The sequence below is a fragment of the Drosophila obscura genome, unplaced genomic scaffold (genome assembly GCF_018151105.1).
Source record: "Drosophila obscura isolate BZ-5 IFL unplaced genomic scaffold, ASM1815110v1 contig_14, whole genome shotgun sequence".
In the NCBI taxonomy this organism is placed as follows: Eukaryota; Metazoa; Arthropoda; class Insecta; order Diptera; family Drosophilidae; genus Drosophila; species Drosophila obscura.
Genome location: NW_024542724.1, coordinates 1,151,772 through 1,158,648, shown reverse-complemented (window position 1 = coordinate 1,158,648; position 6,877 = coordinate 1,151,772). Strand labels below are relative to the sequence as shown.

Genomic DNA, 6,877 nt, shown 5'->3' with positions numbered 1-6,877 from the left:
GCCAGCTCCTTTCTGGTATTGGATGGCCCTTTGTGTTGTGCCTGTGCCTCTGTCTCGGGCCCTAAACTGTTTAAGCAAACAACACAGCACTGGACACGCGTCCGGATTTGGTTTTTGGCTTGGGTTTACTTTTACCCTCTGCCCTCTTCTCTACCTACACGTACACGTACCCTTGCCCGCTCTGGCGGCATGGGCGGCGGCACTGGACCCTGGGCCTGTTAATACAATTAAGTGTTAAATTTGTTGCTGCTTCTTTTGGGGTCGTCGGACAATGTTGGGATATTTGTAAGTCGGGCAAATTGTTTTATGGGCGTGCCGCTATTTACATTATAAGTAGATATGGGATATGGGCCCTGTTCTTGTGGCTTGAGTAGATTTTCCGTCGGGATTTTCTCAAAGGGAGATTCGGTTGCAAGATGGAAATGACATTAGCTTGTGTGAAAGGTTGTCGGAGGGGGCACGAATGGCACCATAAACTATGGAACTATATTCAAAATTGGTTGGCTGGGGATACTTCTGTATGTACATATGTACATACATATGTATGTGTATAATCTTTATTAGGTGTGTTTCTCACTTGGGAATTGCTACCATCTAAATTAGCTCATCTTAATAATGTTGAGGGGGCTGAACAAATTAACTGTAAGGATTTTGGCATTATATACGAAATCTATAACGGTTCTCAGTTCCGATTTCGAATTAATGATTAAGTTTGAGTGCTATTCTTTTGATGCTCATTATTAAATTTTTTTGTTTTATTTTAATTAAGGAACATTAATTGTTTTTTGTGTTCGACTTTACTCTACGGAAAACCTCTATAGACGAGCAATTCATGATTGAAAAATACATAGTTGTCTTCTTTGTACATAGCATTCTGAATCGGATTAAAATATAAAATGGACAATATATATTTGTACGTTTTCGACAAACGAATGAAAGAATGTACCATAGAAGAATTTTTATTTTTGGATGAAGAACTGAAAATCCCATAAAACCGTTTCCAAATGTCAAGCCTTCGCCCTTCAATAAAGATATTGTTCCAGCAAGATCAATCATGTCCAATTAGTTGCTGTTTCACTCTGACCTATGTACATACAACCCACATATCAAGACACACACCTCCACACAGATCCCCAGCCAAAACGTATACAAATCCCCACCGTTTTCTCAAGCCACCAATCAGGTTAGCCGTCAATGAATAGCGAACCATTTTCGCCAAATAGATGTCATCCATCATATGCAAGATTGCTGCCACATCCTTGCCGTTACATGCTTTTAAAGGATTTTGCATTTTTCGGCGTGTGGATTGCAACGAACTTGCTCTGCTTCGAGCACACAACATCGAACATTGCCCCTCTTCGAACTTACTACATCGAACAGCTGCTGTTAAAATTGCATTAACAGCGTATAAGATGTATAGGTTAGAGGTTCAAGCTGTTAGCCGATAGATGGCGCTACTGCTAACACACATATTTCCTTCAGGCTGCTGTTAGCCTTTGAACCGCGCCAATAAAATGTTTGAACAAGTTAGAGATTAGAGGATCCTTCCATTAAGCCATCGATGTAAGAGCCACAGATCGAAGGAGAGCGTATTCATAAGTAAATAGTTTTGTTTTTTTTTTAAATAATAATTGTATTTCCATAAACATTTAGGATGAAAAGCTGGCATAAATAATGAACTGAATCAGGGTTTTCTCACATCAAAGTTAAGTTAATGTTAGCCTTCGTGTTGTGGGCGGCGGTATTCGTATTCGTATTCGCCTTCGGAACTTTGTTGTTCTTGGGTTCGGCTTATGCTTGTTCGTTCTCGTTTTTATCTTCGTTTGATGGTTTGACATTTGGCTGCTTCTGGCTTCGCTGCCCTTTCGGCTCGACAGCGCTGCTTGCAGCATGCAACATTTGGTGTGACGTAGTGGGCAGCAGAAGTTGTATGGGAAACGGCCTTGCCGTCGCCGCTGCTGCCACACCGAATTCAGTCATTGACGCGCGCGGTTCGACAGATACGGACGCTTGGAATAACGGTTCTTCTTCTGTTCGTGTTGTGTGCCTCTCAAGCATCCAACTGCCACCCACATCTACCACCCCAAGCACCCCAACAAATGCTCTTCGCTTCTGAGATTTACAGTTCGTTCGTGAGTGAGATGCCAAAGTGTGCCAGTGTGCGTGTGTGCGTGTGTCTGTGTGTCTGTGCTAGTGTGACCGTTTGACGGTTTTCAAAAATTTTCGAATAGATAAATATTTCGAATAATACAAAAATATCTAACGAATGAGATGCCTCAATCGCTGCCACAGATCATCGGTAACGGAACAAAAGGCATCTTAGAGAGCAATTCATAAATTGACAGTGATTAAAGATTGAAACAAAGAAACCAGATATCTCTGCCAGTGTGCCCCTGTGCTAAGTGATTCTCCCCCATCGCATCTCTCTGTCTATCTGTGCATGTCTGTGCGTGTCCACCCGCGTGTGTGAGTGTGTCAGTGTTGTCTAACAATTAATTAGCATTTAAATCGCTCATTTATCTAACGTTAGACCTTCCATCCGAAAGGCCCTAATCAAACAACTCAAAAGAAAAACGTGAAACGGTGAAGAGGCGAAAACGAGAGGAGAAAACGAAACAACAAATTTGTAAGTAAGTGTGTCAACCTGTTAATTACCATAAAACAAACTGAAATCAAGCCAAATTAAATTATACAATAATACAAAACATTGCGGAAATTTAAGCCAAAAGGACTTGGAAAATGTTGATGGGGGGCAAAAAAAAGTGCGTAAAAAACGTCCGTCCTGAAAAAATAACAAACATTTGAATTCAAATAAACACGAAAAACACCCACAATAAGTGCTGGTCCTGCTCTCCGGGGTATGTCCCTTTTTTTTGGGTCAAAAAATGCGTCCGTGTACCTTGTTGTTTTTCCACTTTTTTCGCGAGAATTTTCTAGACTTTTTTCGTGTAATATTGGTTTATTTCTGGTCGAATTTTAGCAAGGAAAATGGTCTCCAATTTGTCGAGTCCTTGGCTAGAGAATCAGGGATTTGCCAAAGGATTTGCATACATTTGCAAACTGTCAAAATGGTTTAATCTCAAAGAGTTCTGGTGCACTGCGAATGAGATACTAAACTAAAGCATGTTGCTCGATTTAAAAGTTACAATTTGTGTAGCTTTTCAGTTGGAAGAGATTAAATTTGTGTAATTTTTCCAAGTGATATCTGTTCATTAGTCTTTGCTTAGACTTTGATTAAATATTTGCTAAGCAAATGAGATTTATGATTTATGTGGTTTAAAGGGTGAATATACTGAGTACTTATTGATCTTATAGAAATAGGAATGTGCTTCAGAAGCTGAAACTGTTTTGAAATGTTCCAAAACACATATTGCTTTGATTTGTGGGTGGGAGGAACCAAGATCAAGTGGAACCTAGATTTAGTGGAAAATATAACACTTTGTTAATAAGTTTTCATTGGACATTTTTGTTAGTGTGTACAGATAAAATGTAGATAAAGGGCGGAATATGATAATGGATAATGATATTTTAAAATGGTGTATACAATTATTGACCTCCTTTCATTTATATTTTACTACAAATTTTGACTGGAGATATTTATATATTTTTATTTTTCAAAGAGAATCATTTATAATGTATTAAATATTAAAAAACATGCTGATGGTATATGGATTGGGACTACGAAATATCTGAGGAAGAGGGATACAAATCTCACGGAAATTAGCAAACTAGTGCTAAATAAGTCAAGAAAATGAGCACCATACGCCATAATAAGTTGATGTACTTACATCAGACTACTGCTTTCAGTAGAGTTCTTCTTGGACTTCATCTTCATGAAATTTGTTCTCAAATACAAATACTCAATAGTCTCCATTTGACCTCCCTCCATTAACACCTGAGCTTGCTTAGCTCGAGCTAGCCACTCAATAAGAGAGCTTAATCCTCTTACACTTTGTTGACTACTCTCGGTATGTATTATGTAGTTACAACTGTACGGAAAAGCTCTCCTAGGACAGCTTGACATTTTTGCTCAATAACAAATCCAAATTTGTAAGCCATCAAGTTAATGAAAAGCCCTTGACTTGTCTGCTGTAAATGGAAATGTTTTTACGGGGGAGACCAAACAACGAAAAAACAACCAAATTGATCCCAATTGTCAACGATTTGAGGCACGCTCTCCAAGAGTGGGCCTGAGAGCCGTGTGCCCTATTAGCCTCCAATAAAAATTAACCTGGCCCCCATCCAACGAATATCCCAGACAGCCAAGACATAAATCTACGGACAGGCCGCAAAGTCAAATGAAAATAGCACGTTTTCACTCCCGAAAAATATTTTCATTTAAAGTGTGGAAAAGATTCACAATATGTGAAAAAAACAACAGACAGCCGGCAGCCCATAGTCGGAGAAAGAGAAAGAGAGAGTGTTTCTGGGAGGCTGGCTGCGATGAGATGGAAGGGGAGCATCAACATTCATCAATCTGTCAGTGGGGCCTGTCAGCTGTTTTAAGCACCCACAAAGTGCTGTTCCAGGCAGACCCAGAAACAACAACAGGAACAAGCTACAGCAATCCGGAGACGCCACACAGTCATTCAATAAAGATTGAACCAAAGTGAAGCAGCAAAACCAGAAGATAAGCACACAAAAAAGATACAGTCGCAACTGTAGATACTCTTGCAGGTCGATTGTCTTAAAATATTGTATGGCCATAAGATACTAATGCATTAGCATTACATAAAGTCGTGTAGGTCATAATTATGTACCGATATCTTACTGAAAAAGAAGCTTCATCGATTCGAGTGTTAAGCAACTATAAACTCTTCATGAGTTTTTCGAATAGCCGTTTTCATAACAAACATTTGATAAGAATTCGAATACCTTCCGAAAGGGTATGGAGATAAAGATGAGCCAGACTCTTTGAGATCTAGGGACCGAGAGAAAAACATACAAAATTTAAATGTGAAAATTTCGGAATGCATTTCTTGTGGCCCTTTGGACAGAGGGGTCATAAAATTGTTGTACTTTTTCTTGGGCAAACTTTGGTTAACTTTTTCTTTATTCTGTTAGCTCTTTGTTTTTTGTTTTCTGCTTTTTTTTTTTTTGCTTAGCCACGCGCAAAACGTGCGCCAATCAATTCCAAAAAAATACAAAAAACACAACAAAACCCTTAACCGTGTGAACATTTTTCCACTCCCACGGCAAAAACAAATTAAAGGAACAGCAACAATAACCAAAATGAAAATGAAAATGAAAAGAGAAGAAGACCGCGTCAAGTCGTGTTAAAATTAGAGACAAAAGCAATTTGTCTTTGTGCAATACTTCAGTCGATACTCAGATACAAATGTATACTTGGAACCACTCGAAATGTATCTTGCAGATACATTTACACATTTACATTTATACATCTGATGAGCCGACTGGGCTGCTTGGGTCTATTAAGCGAACGTGTTGATTGATTTTTATTTTCATGGCATTACATGTAGAAATCCCACACACAACCACCAGAAATGGTGTGTGTTTCCTTCCCATTGCGGTTTTTCTTTTTTTGTTAATGAAAATTCAACTCGGCTCTCTCCCTTCCAAAAAGGGAGGGTGAGAAAGATGCTGCTAAATCATTCAGCACTTGAGCATTGCCAAGGGTTTTTCTTCTCTAGTTGATTCTATTAATTACAGAATCGAGCTGGAAAGTGGGTCTGTCGTGCTGGAAATCGATGACTTATTAAGGAGTTTCGTCTCAATGGGAGAGGAGAGGGAGTTTTCATGCTCTGTTTGCCTCTTGAGAGTACAGAAAATATCTGTGAAATGAAGATACTCGTTAGTAAGCGTTAAATTCCCGACATCTATATAGAAAAGGCTTAGAGTTTAGCAAGTTCTTCTTTGGTTTCTATGAAGCGAGGCAGTCAGGAATCCAGTTTCGAATGTGTGATGTTCTGCTAAAGACAGAACCACTTTAACCCCCCAAAGGGTACAACTGAAGTCGTTATTCTGTCCATACTCTTCCCCCTTCTGCCCCAAAAATCACTTTTTTTTGTCAACACCTTAGCAAATAGATTTCAGTGTCGCCCCAGCACTTAGATGACTGCTGCTGCCACTGCTGGTGGTTCTGTTGGTTGCCAGTGCCACTTGCTAGACCAAAAATTGATTGATTTTATTTGCACGAAATGGTAAAAGAAAACTTCGAACAACTCTTTCCCCTCAAATAAATCGCCCGATTGTTTGTGGGTCCAAAAATGGTGGAAAAGGAAAGCAAAGGAAAGGAATAGAAAGAGTGTTGGCTGAGGTATCTGTGACTGACATTTTGTGGTAAACTCATTTACACAGCTCCGTCCCATCTTTGCCCCTTTTGACCTGGTTGGAATCGATGGCTGTTTCGACCATCCTTTCATCTATGCAAAGTTATGGAATATTTTCATTATTTTGGACTGCATGGGGGACCATCTCCCAGCTGTTGTCTGGACCCAACTCCAACTATGTTACGGGAACTTTACCAAAATAAAATTTCCTCATTCATTTATGGTTTGGAAATTGTTTTATATATTTCTTGTCCAGGCCATTTCTACCCCATTTTTTGTGTGGTCTTAGTGTGCATTATCGATGAGAGGAGGTTTTTCATTTGTTCGAAACTTCACCTGAAAGCTCTTTGCATAGTTGTGACTCGATTTCATTTCCGATGCTGCATCTGCAAGAAGCAAAAATTGTCATGAATAAATAATGATGATGATGACGATGATGATGTGGTGCCTGCTGATGTCGAGCCAAAAGTGAAGACACAAAAAATATTTTACACAGTAAAACCTCATTTTATTCTCTCTCACACATTACAAAGAGTATATTGTAACTGGGAAAATGTATGTTACAGCCAGCGGATCAGATTCAATAG

At 39.2% G+C, this 6,877-nt stretch overlaps 1 protein-coding gene across 3 annotated transcripts in view; it reads left to right on the top strand.

Annotated features, from left to right (window-relative positions):
- Positions 1-1,961: 1,961 nt before the first annotated feature.
- LOC111077886 overlaps positions 1,962-6,877 on the top strand; it is a 123,685-nt gene continuing 118,769 nt past the window's right edge. Inside the window, exon 1 of one of the 3 annotated variants that reach the window (XM_041596354.1) lies at positions 1,962-2,626. The gene's annotated coding sequence lies outside the window, so the exon portion shown is untranslated. Of the gene's footprint in view, positions 2,631-6,877 lie in introns of all 3 variants that reach the window. The other 2 variants (XM_041596353.1, XM_041596355.1) reach the window with 2 other exon arrangements.